This window comes from Miscanthus floridulus, chromosome 2 (assembly GCF_019320115.1).
Source record: "Miscanthus floridulus cultivar M001 chromosome 2, ASM1932011v1, whole genome shotgun sequence".
In the NCBI taxonomy this organism is placed as follows: domain Eukaryota; kingdom Viridiplantae; phylum Streptophyta; class Magnoliopsida; order Poales; family Poaceae; genus Miscanthus; species Miscanthus floridulus.
Genome location: NC_089581.1, coordinates 170,353,141 through 170,369,697, shown reverse-complemented (window position 1 = coordinate 170,369,697; position 16,557 = coordinate 170,353,141). Strand labels below are relative to the sequence as shown.

At 45.4% G+C, this 16,557-nt stretch overlaps 1 pseudogene; it reads left to right on the top strand.

Moving 5' to 3' along the window:
- Nucleotides 1–3,903: 3,903 nt before the first annotated feature.
- LOC136537437 (probable N-acetyltransferase HLS1) lies at nt 3,904–7,414 on the top strand (annotated as a pseudogene).
- The last annotated feature ends 9,143 nt before the right edge of the window (nt 7,415–16,557 follow it).

Below are 16,557 nucleotides of genomic sequence, written 5' to 3'. Positions count from 1 at the left end.
AACAAAACCAAAACGAGTTGGGCTGAGCCAAATGAAACCAAGCCGAGCCAATACTTTTCAAGCCAGGAGTTTTTTTTTTCGAGTCCACGCACCAACCTCTCGCGTGGTAAGTTGGGTAGTGTTTAGTTCCCAAAATTTTACAAGATTCTCCGTCACATCGAATCTTTGGACGCATGCATGAAGCATTAAATATAAATAAAAATAAAACTAATTACACAGTTTAGACGAAATTCACGAGACGAATCTTTTAAGCCTAATTAGACTATGATTAGACACTAATTGTCAAATAACAACGAAAGTGCTACAGTACCGTTTCCCAAAAAAATCGCCAACTAAACAAGGCCTTGCTGTTGCGGTTTATTTGGTCACAACTTAGGGCCTATTTAGTTCCCAAAAAATTTTACGCAGTACCCATCACATCGAATCTTGTGGCACATGCATGGAGTACTAAATGTAGATGAAAAAACTAATTGCACAGTTGGGTGAGAAATCGCGAGACGAAACTTTCGAACCTAATTAGTCCATAATTAGACACTAATTGCCAAATACAAACGAAACTGCTACAGTAGCCAAAACCCAAAAAGTTTTGCATCTAAACGCGTCGGCACGCGGAGCGGTTGGGGGCAGGCGCATGGGGCCCACACTGCAGCAGCTCGCCCGAGCATCCCTAGCGTGGGCGAGGCCCCACGCGTAAGCCAACGGCCCAGTGGACAAAGCCGCCGGCTCTTCTAGAGTGGCCGCAGCCCAGCCCATCCTATCCCACTGGACCAGTAGGCTTTTGGTCCGTGGATGCAGAAAAAGGCCAAGACCGCCTGGGGTTCCTTGGACGATGCACGACACCGACATGGCAATGGTTTTCCTAAAAAAAAGACATGGCAACGACAATGGCATGGCAGCAGCGAATAAGAACGCCTGGATGTGCCGCCACGACCGGGCCCTGAAATGAGAATGCTGCGATGCGAGAAAAGTGGCCTAGGAATAACTTGCATGCCTACCTAATGAAATACACGTGAAGTGTGTTCTGAAAAAAAATTAACTTGCATGCAGTAGTGGAAAGTACCTGTTGTTTCGAGGGGTATATATCTCTATCTCCTCGATCGGGTCGTTATGCTAAGACTGACGAATAAGAATAATAAGATGAGTACTTTCCATTTTTTATATATCTAGATTTTTTATGAGATCAAAACTACAGGTTGTACTGTGTAATTCTAAAAAAAACTACAGAAGCTTTTTCTCCGGTCATTGGTGGTTGTACACCTAAATTCAGAAATAAGGTCGGTGGATGCAATTGCCGTGGATGCATGCAGCTCCATCGCTTCACGCACGCCCATGCAAACTACTGCATGCAAATTATTCCTCGAATCCAATAGAAGTATTAGTCCACGCACGCACAGAGGCCAAAGACGATCACGACACCCTGCCAGGTCCCCGTAACTCTAAATCATTGCTAATCTCCACTCCATTGGAATCTTCTTCGTTGTTGTTACCTCCCCACAATATCACCCCATGCGGGTTATGCTCCTAACCCAATGGGTAGCCCCTCTCTCCCTCGACACTTTGTCACTGCTAAAAAACATCAAAACGTGCAACTTTGCCTACACCCCTTCTAATTGGCAATGCTCCCGTCCACTTCCCAAAGAGTTGAGCAACCCTCTCGCCGTCCACCTCCGGTCACCCCTTCTCAGCATGTTTCCACTACGGAAGCAAAATGATATAGCATTTATATATCTAACCTTGATCTTCATCTAGCCTTTATATTACTTCACATTTTACCTCCACAAACGAATACAATGGGTCCTCTGATGGGCCTGTAGGAAATCCTTAAGGATTCCCCCTATATAAAGGGGGAATGCACTTAATTGCATATATACCATCTTTCGAAGAACTCGTGCAAAAGTACGCCTATATACATGGATTGAAAACCACCTGCATGGGCACCTCTCATCATCTCTTGTTTGGGAGGTTTTATTCATGTGCCTCCATTTGTAGCCACTAGACGAAGATGCTGGCTATAGTCAGGGGGCCTTCTCATTTGTAGCCACTACACATATAGACTATAAAATGAAGGGCCTTCTCATTTGTAGCCACTGCACCTATATATACACCTAAGATGGTAAAGTGCTATCATAGGGGGTGTTGGGGTGCTCATCTCGCTTCTTCTTCCTTTAGTTCCTTTAGGCCCCTCTCTTCCTCTCTTCCTCTGCCATTTCTTCCCTTCTCTCCTCCCTCTATCTCTCCTCCATCCACAGGGCCCAGGCATGTAGGGGGGCTTGAGCCCCCATAGTCCCTGCATTGGATTTGCCCCTAGCTGTACTGATTCTTTGATTTGGTAGTTTCAGTGACTCGATCTGCAAGCTAATGTCTACTTCTATCGCTCAAACTTCGCTGACCGGCCACGCAAGCATAGACAATCAGGAGGAAACTAAACCTGAACGATTAGTTATGCTCTCTTTGATGGGAGGGAGGAAATAAGGGGGTTACCATAGGTGTGACTCGTGACTGTTGTTTCTCCTCCTTGCCAGCTGCCTGGGGCTTATGATGTCAACTATGACATGATGGTGATGATAGGTGTCCTTCGGCCTTATTTTTTTTACTCTTTTCACCATTCCTTTATAGGACCTATTACTTATGAACACCTATTGACGACCTGTGAAGCTTTTCAGACTCTTGCTATTACTTTACATTTTATCAATTGTTTGATCATTCTGAACTTCTTCCTCCAGGCCACCCTTAATGTCGGTTGCTGATGGATGGACTCGTGTCTCGTGGAGAGTAGCGAGTGCAACTAGTTTCTAACTACGAGAGTGCAACTAGTTTCTAACTAAGAGTTCATAGTAACCACCTTGTTCAGAGTATGCTAGGTGGGGTTAAGCTCTTTGTAATATCATCTGCCCCCTAGTGCGCCATTACGTGGCGCATCGTTGTAATCAAATTATTTCTCGATCTTAATACAATGACACACAAGCCTTTTGCGTATTCGAGAAAAAAGTTTGTAACTAGGAGTCTAGTGGATATACTCCATATATTTGTATATGCCTATATGGCCGGAGCGCTAGCCGGTAGTAGAAGCGGCTACATGCGATGTCTCGGGACGACGTGGGCTGCATGCGCTAGTCTGAGGCGCCTGGGCCAAAGTCGGCTACATTCTAGACCTTTGCATCGTGGCCCCTCCCACAGGTATAGTTGTTGTCATCCCTATCTACGATCGCGAGCGACACTGTCCATGCTGTTGTGTAGTCATCAAGTCAAGAAACTGAACAGATGTGGTAACTCGCGATTTGGCTGAGTTTACGTGCTTTAATACAAGGCCATGAGTGCCAGCTTGTGATAAAAAAACATTGTCAGCAACGAAGTGGTTGCGAAGAAATTTCTTTGTGTTTGCCCTCTTCGTCCACATCTTTAAAGTGAAGTTCATCCGGGTACTACACTTTTGTTCTTTTTTCTTTACTTGTAGAATGAGAGGAATGACCATATGATACTATTTTTGAGGTGAAAATATTTAGAATCCATTTTGGAGATGGTATTGGAATGGAAAATAATTGGTAAGCTTTTCTAGTGCACAACCAAGCATAACAATTTTCATGAAAATAGATTTAGCTAATCATTGTATAGATAAACAACTCCTGAATATATATTACGGGTTGCTAACATAAACAACTCATGAAGGCATATGAAAGGATCACGGGTTGTTCAGACTAATAACACCCGTACACTCTGTACTCACACTAGTGAATCCTAAACAACTCCTGAAGACATACTCACACCAGCGAATCCTTGTTCAGACTAAACCAACCAGCGAATCTTGTTCAACTGCTCCCCGTAAACCAATGAATTTCTTCAGTTGCTCCCCCTTCAGCTGCTGCCCAGAACCCCATCCAGATGCCGGTCATGATGCACAACACGATGGCGTGCCCAGAACCCCATCCAGATGCCAAAGTCGGCTACATTCTAGGCCTTCGCATCGCGGCCCCTCCAACAGGTATAGTTGTTGCCATCCCTATCTACGATCGCGAGTGACACTGTCCATGCTGTTGTGTAGTCATCAAGTCAAGAAACTGAGCAGATGTGGTAACTTGCGATTTGGCTGAGTTTACGTGCTTTAGGGCCTGTTTAGTTCCTAAAAATTTTCACCCCAAAGTGTCACATCGAATCTTGCGGCACATGCATGGAGTATTAAATGTAGACGAAAAAAAACTAATTGCACAGTTGGGTGAGAAATCGCGAGACGAAACTTTCGAACCTAATTAGTCCATAATTAGACACTAATTGTCAAATACAAACGAACGTGCTACAGTAGCCAAAACCAAAAATTTTCGTCATCTAAACGCGGCCTTAATACAATTCCATGAGTGCCAGCTTGTGATAAAAAACATTGTCAGCAACGAAGTGGTTGCGAAGAAATTTCTTTGTGTTTGCCCTCTTCGTCCACATCTTTAAACTGAAGTTCATCAGGGTACCACACTTTTGTTCTTTTTTCTTTGCTTGCAGGATGAGAGGAACGATCATATGATACCATTTTTGAGGTGAAAATATTTATAGAGCCCATTTTGGAGATGATATTGGAATGGAAAATAATTGGTAAGCTTCTCTAATGCACAACCAAGCATAACAATTATGAAAATAGATTTAGCTAATCATTGTATAGATAAACAACTCCTGAATATATATTACGGGTTGCTAGCATAAACAACTCATGAAGACATATGAAAGGATCACGGGTTGTTCAGACTAATAAACACCCCTACACTCGTACTCACACTAGTGAATCCTAAACAACTCCTGAAGACATACTCACACCAGCGAATCCTTGTTCAGACTAAACCAACCAGCGAATCTTGTTCAACTGCTCCCCGTAAACCAATGAATTTTTTTTCAGTTGCTCCCCCTTCAGCTGCTGCCCAGAACCCCAGCCAGATGTCGGTCATGATGCATGTCAAGACGGCGTGCCTAGAACCCCATCCAGATGCCAAAGTCGGCAACATTCTAGGCCTTCGCATTGTGGCCCCTCCCACAGGTATAGTTGTTGTCATCCTTATCTACGATCGCGAGCGACACTGTCCATGCTGCTGTGTAGTCATCAAGTCAAGAAACTAAACAGATGTGGTAACTCACGATTTGGCCGAGTTTACGTGCTTTAATACAATTCCATGAGTGCCAGCTTGTGATAAAAAAAACATTGTCAGCAACGAAGTGGTTGCGAAGAAATTTCTTTGTGTTTGCCCTCTTCGTCCACATCTTTAAACTGAAGTTCATCAGGGTACCACACTTTTGTTCTTTTTTCTTTGCTTGCAGGATGAGAGGAACGACCATATGATACTATTTTTGAGGTGAAAATATTTATAGAGTCCATTTTGAAGATGGTATTGGAATGAAAAATAATTGGTAAGCTTCTCTAATGCACAACCAAGCATAACAATTTTCATGAAAATAGATTTAGCTAATCATTGTATAGATAAACAACTCCTGAATATATATTACGGGTTGCTAGCATAAACAACTCATGAAGACATATGAAAGGATCACAGTTTGTTCAAACTAATGAACACCCCTACACTCGTACTCACACCAGTGAATCCTAAACAAACTCCTGAAGATATACTCACACCATCAAATCCTTGTTCAGACTAAACCAACCAACGAATCTTGTTCAACTGCTCCCGTAAACCAATGATTTTTTTTTTCAGTTGCTCCCCCTTCAGCTGCTGCCCAGAAGGCCAGAACCCCATCTAGATGCCGGTCATGATGCACGTCACGACGGCGGCGGGGGGCACAACTACCAGACTCCCCCAGCGCCCAAACCGCGTCGAGATGGCGACGGAGATATGAGAGGGAGAGGCGCTTCTTCAGAGCGGCCATGAACGCCACCGGGAGCAGCAGAAGTCCGAAGGAGACCTGTGGCGCTGTGTTCCAGGTGGCAACACGTCTCAGCTCCGTGACTAGCGCCCTGTTCGTTTGGGTTTGTTTGGCTGATAAGCCATGGCTGAAAGTATTATTGGCTGATTTGGTGTAAGAGAAAAATACTGTTCGTTGGCTAATAAGTCATGGCTTATAAGCCAAACACGACCGAGCGAATAGGCTGTAGGCCGACGACGACAGCGGCGTCGTAGCCCAGAAGCTCAAAGAGGGCTGCTGGATCGATGACGGCGGTGGGGGCGGTGGGGGCACACGCACTGCTGCTAGGATCGGCCAGCGGCGATCTGTGGGAGGAGGATCGGCGACGACGACAGTGGGAGGAGGGTCAGTCGACGGTGGAGGCACGGTCCATCATGAGCGGCTTGAGGAGGATGAGGAGCTGCTATCGCTGACGGTGGGAGGATGAGGAGCTGTTGTCGCTGGAGAGAAAGAACAGGGAGGAGGAATTTAAACTTCCTTCTCGTGTGTGAAGAATTACCATGGTTGTGAGAAGCTTCGTGACAGCTCCGTTCGCTAGAGAGAGAGAACAAGGAGGAGGAATTTAAACTTCCTGCTCGTGTGTGAAGAATTAACATGGTCGTGAGAAGCTTCGTGGTCATGAGAGCTTTGTTTGCTCTCATAAATATGCGGCCTGTGCATGCATGCATGGGAATTACCATGGTCGTGAGAAGATTGGTGGTCATGAGAGTTTCGTTTGCTCTCATAAATGCACGGTCTTACCATGGTCGTGAGAAGCTTTGTGGTCATGAGAGCTTCGTTTGCTCTCATAAATGTGCGGCCTGTGCATGCATGGGGCATTTCGCGGCAGCTGGTGCGGCAGCTGGAGCAGTGGTTCGACGACCTCATGATCATGACCGCCGAGTACGCGTACATGCATGGCCACCACCGACAAGCCCAACGAGACGTCGCTGCGTCTCTTCACCGGCCGCTGCGGCTACACCGAGTTCCAAACGCTGTCTCTGCTCGTGCACCCAGTGCACTCGCACCGGCTCCGCGCCGCGCCACGGTCGTTCGCCTTGCCGCCCGCGACGCCAAGCGCCATGTACTGCAACCTGTTCGCGCACAGAGTTCTTTCTTTCCCGCGGACATCGGCGACGTCCTGGACAACACGCTCTCCCCCCACGCACACGCACGTTCCTGGCGATCGGCGGCGGCTACGAGTGGGGCGGTGATGTCGAGCACTTCCTGGCGTCCCCGCGACGTCGTGGGTCGTGGCGAGCGCGTGGGACTGCGGCGGCGTGAATGTTCGTCCGTGCCCGACTTGTTCCGCCCGTTCGCGGTGTGGTTCGTGTGCGGCCTCGCCGGCCGCGAGCGGCCGCGACGCCGCACTGGTCGCGGAGGCGGCGTTTTTCGTGTCGATCGTCAACGTGGCCGGCACGCGGCAGGCCGGCAGCGGTGGCTGTGGAGGTGGAGGCCATGGACGATGGACCCCATCCGCAGGCGCATCCCGCACTGATGCTGCCTGTCGTGCACCGCGCCCGAGAGGACCTGTGGTGCATGATCTGAAGCGGCTCGTGGCAGCGGTGGGCACACGGACGGCTGGGATTGGACCAGGTGGCCCCTGCTCGCTCCACTGTAGATATCTGTCGATCATGTAGATAAATACCCTCTAGTTATAGGTAGGAATACTTAGTAGCTATAGGCTAGACTCGATTAGTCTGTTCTCTTCGACTTCCGTGAAAAGAAAAGCACTAGCCTTTCTAAGACCGCGATGGTAACTCGGATAGACCTGGTTGAATAAAGGGATCAAATGCAATGTTCGTTTACAGTTCTTTCAAAGGAAAGGCTGCTTAGGAACAACCAAGTAGTACAGGGAATAACTACTGTAGCATTAAAGTGTTCAGGAAGCATTATACGATCAAATGAATTGATTTATTGAATTTGGATATATTCTCGACGATCAGAATGGCAAGAAATAGGCTCTTTATCGACAGATAGGGTATTTTTCCGATAGATATGAATTCCAATTCCGATCTATTCCTTCAAATCTAAGATAACTTGCTTTAAACCGTTGAAAATAGGCCATGCCTTAGCGGGCTGTATATCACAAGTTCTTAGGGGTCTGCTTAGGATTATACCTTTTCCTCAAGAACTAAATGAGTGCCTACTTATTCCTCAGGGGCTAGAACCGAGGTAGGGTTTGATTCGGTTGGGACAACAGGTTAGTTTGTGATAAGAGATCAAGGGATACCCAAGCCATACCAATCATTACCCGGTATGGAGGGATAAAGCATCAAATTGTATTTTCCTTATGACGAGTGGGCATTAACTAGACCAGTTTGAATAGTATGATCTTTGTTCTCTCGGCATAGGTAGGATGTATTGATGGATTATCAGAAATATTTCCACGTTCAAGCAGCTAATCAGTAAACGACTTCTCCGTAACAGTTTGAAGATTGGCGAGCATAAGAACCATTTCTCCGTAACAGTTTGAAGATTGGCGAGCATAAGAACCATTCGTATACGTTAGGAGTCGAAGTTGACGTGGGTGGCAAGAAAGGATCATTATTTCTAGATGGACCTAGAGAATTGATTGAAACAAGTATTAGCGTAGTAGGTGGGAAATCACGGCAATGCATTCCATCAATAGGGTTTTAGGAAATCAAGTTAAGGATATGAGGGGCAGAGCGAGGACTATCATGAGGAGGAAAAGGTTACTATTCGTGGTTTCACTCGGTGGACTATCATGAGGAGGCCGACAGACCAAATCACGATCTACTAAAAGGAGAAATTGTGGTTCGAGTCCACGTTGTGAGATGGCCAGTGATCTTTAGCTGGTCGTGACCAAGAAACCTTCGCCCTTTCTTGAACAGCCGAGGAGTACACATCGATGAGCTTAAGGAAGCGTTTTTTACAACTACACTTTTTGATGCAACGACGTTGGGGGAGCGCCCGATTCCAATTGGGTCTATTTTAATAAGCGAACGATCTTTGTCACGGCCTGATTGCTTTCCTAGCTTCCGCATTATTTTTATTTATATAATAATAAAATTCAGGAAGACCTGTGAATTTACTACTTTGTCAACATAATACTAATAGTTGGGGTACTATGCTAATTAGCTACTTTAGGACTCAAACCAAAAAGCCCATAGCATGGGAAACTATTGCACGAGTTATTTTCTTGCATACTCCGGTTATTTTAAAATCTCTGATTTCCTTCTGCGGCGCTATCTATGGACTAATGGTATTTATTTTGATCAGGACATATGTCTATAAAGGTTATAGAAATAGAACATGAAAGAAAGGCAATTGTTGCATATGCATATATGCATTATGTATTGTACGTATGCGCCATAATAGTGTGCTGTGTGCCTGATGTTAATTCTTGGCTCACGTCCGCGTCCATACATGTCGCCATGGCTGTGGGGCCGTTCTTACTGCACGTCTGCACGGAATACTACTACTAGAGCTGAGTAGCTCATCTCATTGACGACGATTACAAGTGAGCAATATATCTATAGAGAGAGAGATAATAATAATAAAGGAAAAATATAATTGCTCACCTTACTACCTTAGGTATTCCTAAACCATTAGCTCGCCATATAGTAGTCTTCATATAAGCAGGGATTAGTGCATATAAATAGGGAGAAGAACCCTTTACCTCCACATCAATTAGTAATATGGTACTAATTGATACAATGACTTCTATCTTCACTTGTGGGCTTAATAAACATTAAAAACTCATTAGAGAATACAAACAATGGACCTTATTAAAGATTCATTAAAATTTTATGTATATGGGCTTGAGGGTCTAGCCCATGTATAAAATCTAACACTTTTTCGGTCCGTCCCATGAAATTATAATCATGTTTTGTATATGCTCATCAGTTCCTGGTTCCTAGTAATTTGTAATTCTATAGATCACCGTATACTCATATATAGGTTTCCAACAAAAATCTTATCAATGAAAAGCCAGATTTACAAAAGAGGCACAAACACCTCTATTTGTCATCTGGTTAACATAATCTTGATATCAACTTCGAAATTTGAGAACTCATTATCCGAAATCATGATATGAGTGGTGCGCTGACAGTGAAGATTTTGTAGTTCCAAACTCAAGTGTGAAGGGTGAGAGTGAGCAACTATAGACCGAGGGGATGGGAAAAGCGGCTCAAAAATGAAGGATGAGAGTGAGCAACTACGGACCCGAGGGGTAGAAAGGGAGGCTCAAAGCGAGAAGGGTGAGTGAGTAACTATGGACCGAGAGATAGCAAAGGAGGTTTTGTGGTTCCAAACTTAAAGTGGGAAGGGTGAAAGTGAGCAACTTCGGACTGAGGGATGGAAAGAGGCTCAAAACACAAAGGGTGAGAGTGACCAACTACGGACCAATGGATAGAAAAAGAGGCTCAAAGCACGAAGAGTGAGAGGATGGAGTGACAAGAAAAGAGGCCCAAAGCATGAATGGTGAGAGTGAGCAACTACGCCATTAGGGATAAAGATAGGCTTTGCAGTTCTAAACTGAAATCGAGAAGGGTAAGAGTGAGCAACTATGGATGAGAGGGGTGCAAGCTCCAAACTTAAATAATGAATATAGATAGAAAAAAAAGAAAGAAATTATCGCTAGGTAAGGTAACTTTGTGTTGCAGGGGATCATGACGTGCCCGTCGCCTACGGAATCAGTGGATTTCGGTGATATCAAGAAGGACGTGGTCTTCAGATCTGGGTGTAGTTATATGTTTGTTTGTACACGGGTGGCGTGAGTTGTGTGCATGTGTTGAGTGGGTGTGCGTGTATACGAACAGATGCTACAGCTGTACCCAGATAAGAGGCATTAAAAAAAACTTTGTGTCGTAGTTTGTTCTGCGGTCAAGCACGCCACATGGGCGAGCGTGGTGGCCCTGACGCTGCAGGCCTGCAGCAGCCCGCCCAAGCACCCCTGGATAGGTAGGCCAGCGGCCCAATGCGCGAGGCCTCCAGCTCTTGTGGTAAGGCCGCAGCCCGTCCCGCTGGACCCGCGGTCAGTTGGCCTGGGCTCGACAACCCTTTGGCCCGTGGGTGCAAATAAAGGCCGATCTTCAACGACGCTCCTCTCGCCTGAAAATTGGCAACGACATGCTCCAAATAAAAAGACATGGCAATGGCATGGCAGGATTGGACTCTCAAACTTATCAGCCGTACCATTTTAACAAAATAATAATATTTTTTTCTTATAACAAATCAGCATTAGCATAAATATCATTTTTCCGGCCAACGAGTCCCATGCATGTCAACGACTGCAGGCTGCAGCAGAAGCAGCACCGGCCTACACTGACACGCACACGCATGCATGCAAGGTCCCAAGAGTTCAAACGACGATGGCTAGAGAACAAGGTGGAGAGACACGGACATATATGCATATACAGAGTAGAGTATGTACTATTCTGTACTCGCTCCGTACTTAAAAATAAAGTCGTTTTGGACAAGGTGGGTCACTGGGAATATAAATCATGAATAACTTTTAAGTTGTTGAGTTTTGAAATGTGAAAGTCATATAAATAGATTTGTCTTGAAAAATATTTTCATAAAAATATACATGTCACTTTTTGATAAATATTTTTATAAAAATAAGGAGTCAAAGTAATACTTTGGAGACCGTATCGCTGTCCAAAATGACTTTATTTTTTTAACAGGGAGTACGCACGATGCATGGCTAGAGAAGAAGCTAGGCCATGTTTAGTTCCCCAAATTTCCTGAATTTGGCACTATGCAAAAAGAAGATTTCCCGTCACATCAAACTTGCGGTACTAAATGTTGACGAAATCAAAAACTAATTGCACAGTTTGGTTATACTTTGCGAGACGAACGTTTTGAGCCTAATTAGTCAACGATTGGACAATTATTACCAAATACAAATGAAATACTACAGTGCGCTATAGTACCCTGGGTTTCCGGCGGCGCCGAATCTGGCCGCAACTAAACATGGCCCTAGTCGTAGCTTGTGGAGTGTACAGTACAGTATGTATACATCTCTGTCGATCGATTGTAGGTAGCAGACACGACACGGCACACATTCTTCTCACGCATGCATGGCATGGCATTGTCTTTGAGCCATCTCTCTCTCTCTCTCTTCTCGAGTTCTGACAGCTTCTGCGCTACGCAAAAATGGCAGCCATTTCCGATCCAAAAGGCAAAGGAGCCATTTCTCTTGCCCACCAGAGCAGAGCTACAGCTAGCTCGTTTCCAATCCAAGAGTCTTTTTCTGCTGCAGTGTGCCGCTCGCAAAGCGAAGAAAGGCACGTTCTACGTTGATGTATGCTGCATGTATAATGTACTGAACTGCTTGATGAATGCTAGTCGCCAGACGATGCATGCTGATGCATGCGGTGCTCCATATGCATGCCCAAAGTTGTGCTAGCTAACCTGCATGCAGATTGAAGGATCGAAACGGGCGACCAGAGGGGGGGGGGGGGGGGTGAATGGTCGCGGAAGCCAAAAATAATTTCTAACCCTTCCCCTAAACACAAAACCTGATTAAATCACGTTTTTCAAATCTGGCCAGAACTCTATGTACCTAGTAAACCTGACGTGGACGAAAATCCATAACTCCGATCGACCTAAAAATTTGTCAGATTAAACTAGATGAAATTACGAAACTAACCCAACTAGAATCACGTCAATCGGACTTACGGATCTTGAGATAAAAATAAAACAAGCAGACTATATCAGATGCTGACGAGAATTGTAAAGAACCAATCGAGATGCACAAGATCAATCATTATAGATGAAAGATTAAATTGAGTAATTGAACTTACAAAAGTGCATCTAGCCTCCGCCCGAACATCCTCCCTCTCTTAATCGGAGAGATCAACAAAAACCTCTCACTAGAATTTAAACCCTAGGCTAGACCGGAGAGAGGAAAACTGAACCGCGGAACCCCGGGGCATGAGTACTGTTCACAGGTACTGTTCACACGTGAATAGTAACTCGCCGAGAGTCCAAAACGTTCCACCCTTTTCTCAACCCTAGGTGCCACATATTTATATCTCCAAAGGGTGGCACGACCTATTTTCACATAACCCCCTACGCTAAATAAATCTAACGTAGGGGCGTAAATTCCAATTACGTCCTCCATGGCAAATTCCGCGATGTCCGCGATCCCCCCATCTCCGCGATGTGATCCTCGCGATGTCGCCGCACGACCATCCGAAATCATATCGCGATCGCCAGAATTTTCCATCTTCGGCCAACGCCTGCCGCACGGGCGTCCCGGTACGATGCATGGCTTTGTGGCTCAACCAGCGAACCCCGGATTTTGTGGCATAATCCGGAAACCTCCCTCGACGTCCTCCCGCCATGTAGTCAGGTACAGTAGACGTACACCGCACGATCGCCTGTCCCTCGAACGCAAGCCTCGATCCGCCCTTCTCCGCCCCCGCGGTTTTTCGACGCGGCATCCTATCTTCGTTCTTCACTCGTCGCCGCATGTACCTTGTCTCCACCTGTCACCTGCAACCACAACCTGCCAAGAGACACGTCACACGCACACCGTGTTGTCAATCGCTCATCACCAAGGTGTAGCACACCGGCATCTCACAGATGCTCTCCCTTCACTTCAGTTCTGATCCCTTGCAGCTGCAGGCTGGTCGGCGTTGTGTTTTCTTCTGAACTGAAAATGGACACGTACATATGATGTAGTGGAAGTTGCTATATTTCAGGTGTCTGAATTTTTTAAAAATTTTAAGGCAACAATCTTACACAAAGAAGCTAGTATAACTACAAGGATGACTCAAAAGAGACAATTTACATTTTTTTTGCTATAGTCAAACAATGACAAATTACATATTGTTTGAACTTTGAACAACAAAAAAAAAAAAAAAGACACGTGAGATGTAGATGAAGTGTACACTTTTCTATAAGTATAAGCCTCTAGCAGGCCCGTGCTGTTAGTGGGCTCTACATGGGTCCGTGTCCGCACCTGCAAGTAATATCAAGATCATCTCTCTCTCTAAAAAAAAAAGTAAGATCAAGATCAATCTAGCTGAAGCTAGATTTGCCACGCTGTACCCTATCCCGCCCACATCAAATCAGACCCTATATTCTCTCTCTCTCTTTATGCATGGTCTCTTCATGGTGGTGTTTATAGCATTATCACCCGCGCACACAACGTAACTTTGCATGATTGCAGCACGTCGTCGAAGCCGTAAAAATGCATGACACCTTGCTTGAATGGCACGTGTACGAGTGCATGCATGACGACTTGACGAGACAAGGCCACTCTTTAGCCTTGCATCGTGCTCTCTCATGCAAGGCATCGATGCTTTGAATGATATTCTTCTTCGAGCTTTAGGCTTTAACTGATCGATGAGAAACAGTGCCTGTCTACCCCCATGCATGCAGAGATTGTTCTGCATGCAAAAGTGCAGCTCTGTCCATTTGCATTGCATCTTCTGTGCAAGAATGGCCCAAAACACGCTCTACATGCATCCAGGTAAAGAATACGCTGTCCTACGTACTGATTCTCTCTCTCTCTCTCTCTCTCTCTCTTTCTCTCTCTCTCTCTCTCTCTCTCTCTCTATATATATATATATATATATATATATATATATATATATACCTGGCCATAGAATAACTTATTCTATAGCAATCTTGATTTATGATAATGTTGTACCAATTTACGATAACATAAATATGCATTTACGATACTCGTGTTACTACAACTCACGGTGATATTTACCATAATGTTATAGTAGATCACTTAGTAAAGGAGTTACTGTAGTCTCGTAAATTAACATAGTAACTATCGTAACTCAAAGTTGCCACATAATAAGTTATTCTATGGCCAGTTGCACAACAGTATATATATATATATATATATAACTTGTCGTGTCGTTCCATACCATGCATGGTGCTGATTGCTGAACACGTCATGCATGGAGTAAAACAAATGCTATACCTAGACACTCTTTGCTAATTCTGGAGCGGAACTCCATTGCTATTTGCTTGCTGTCTCGTGACGAACACTGCACTGCACAACAGCAAGCAAAAAGGACAGTATAGGAGGTGGTGGTGGATATGATGGCCATGGTTTTCTGGGTCCTGGAAGGTGAGAGCGGTGACATCAGCCATCATCTTCTGCTCCTCGAGATCCGGGCCACAGCATCAACGGTGACCGGCGGCGCCAATTGATGCTTCTTGCACGCACGTTGCTGCCACGCCCCACGATGTTGGAAATTATAGCATGCATACATGGTAATCGCCTCACCTTCTCTCATCCATTCCTGTCTCCATAGTCCATACCTTCCCTTTCTTCTGCAATAACATGTTAAAACTCACATCTCTCTCTCTCTCTCTCTCTCTCTCTCTCTCTCTCTCTCTCTCTCTCTCTCTCTAAGGAAGATCGAGTTCAAATTTCCCCAAGAAAAGATTTCTGAATACTACTACTAGGTCTCTCTTCAGCTGTACAATATTAGCTGACGACCGGCCGGCCACATGTATGTATTGCACATGTTGCATGCTGCAAAAAGAGCAGCAGCAACGCAGCATGCAGTCTAGTCATCATGGGAATGGATGATGCACGAGGCACTGTTGCAGCGGCCGATCCAATGATTAGCAGGGACGACACACAACACAATCACCCCAGGGCCGGCCGGGACGGGATGCATGCAGAATCCGATCGATCGTCGTCGAGCGGGAGAAATCATGGAAATCCGGCCGGGATGATGAATCTTGACTGCATGCATATATCATCCACAGCGAGCATCTGTTAGTTTTTGTTTGCATTGCATTTGGGCCCATGCACAGAAATGAAATCGGCCGGCCTTGCATTTCCTCGCTAGCTGTTCTTCACCAAGAAGGCATGGATGCCTCTGCCCTCCGGGGCCGGGGCTACGCTACCGCCGGCGACGAGTCTCTCTCTCTTTGTCTGTCCCCGTCGTGTCCTCTCGTGCATAGCCAGAGCATATGCTTTTCCACCAATCACCTCAACGCCCAAAGGGTGCAATGTCACAGCCATTTTGCTCCATACCCATCGAGATTCTTTTATTCCCAAGCCATAATTGTTACATTCACCCAGCACATGAACACATATACTACATACTCCTATGGACGTGACCCAAAGAAACAAAAAAGTAATACTATATATATAGTAGCAAGCACAATTGTTTACTGAAATGCTAGCTACTAAGACAGGTCATGGGCTGGTAACTTTGATGGTTAACAGTTCCATAATACATAGCTAGGTTTCGTAAAATTACCGTTGTTTCAGACCCGCCAACGCACAAAAGAAGGTGAAAGATGGCTGTCATTTCCTCCCAACTGACCTCCTTTTGAGGCGCAGTACAGTCAGGGTCAGCTAGCTAGCTAGGTTTATCTTCTGTTAAGGGGGCTAACACACCAATCAAGAATAACTGTATGGTGAAAAGCAGTTCAGGTTCTTCGGCAGGAAATGAGGCTAAAGTGGCCTAGAACTCTGCATCTCCCCTGTCGAAGCATTGGGGCCGGGGTCAGAACGTTGCCTTAGATCTGTTGGTGGTGACTGTCAACCATAAGAAGCTAGCCCTTTCCCAGTGGACAAAGATTTGCTTCAGTAGCACAATATCTGTTAATATAAAAATGATTACATCTTCAGTAGCTCAACAGTAATGTATGGCAAGTGCATGCCTGCAGAAATTTCGGTCCCTCACTCCCTCTGCAGTCCAACAGCCAATGCCACAAACTGAATCAACA